Source organism: Geotrypetes seraphini, chromosome 3 (assembly GCF_902459505.1).
Source record: "Geotrypetes seraphini chromosome 3, aGeoSer1.1, whole genome shotgun sequence".
Classification (NCBI taxonomy): domain Eukaryota; kingdom Metazoa; phylum Chordata; class Amphibia; order Gymnophiona; family Dermophiidae; genus Geotrypetes; species Geotrypetes seraphini.
Genome location: NC_047086.1, coordinates 216,445,512 through 216,445,975, shown reverse-complemented (window position 1 = coordinate 216,445,975; position 464 = coordinate 216,445,512).

Below are 464 nucleotides of genomic sequence, written 5' to 3'. Positions count from 1 at the left end.
TATTGCTATGATGACTGGTTATTGGTGATTGGGAATCTGGAGACCTTAAGCTAGACAATTTCAGATTGCCCAGAGATACTGGTTACAGCTTGATGCTGGATAAAAAATGTATTCTTCCACCAGTATGGCTGGGTCTTTTTGCCTGGTCCCTTCAATGCCTCCGAATATCTCATTTTCTTTTCCTTCTATTGGTGTGTAGAAACTTTGGCATTATGGTAACTTTGAAAGAGGTTTATATGACTAAATAATTTGGCCAAATACTTGTACTACTGCCTGTACTTTTGATATTTCTATTTCATAGCTGGGGATATTTCTGTTTTAATCTCTGTGTTTCACTCTGTGGGTTAGTTTGGGGATATGCTTCTTTCCTATTTGAAGGATTCTCAAACCCCTCTGGGTTGTGCCCCCTTTCCTGGTTGGGTAGGGTTACCAGACATCCGGATTTCGCCGGACATGTCCTCCTT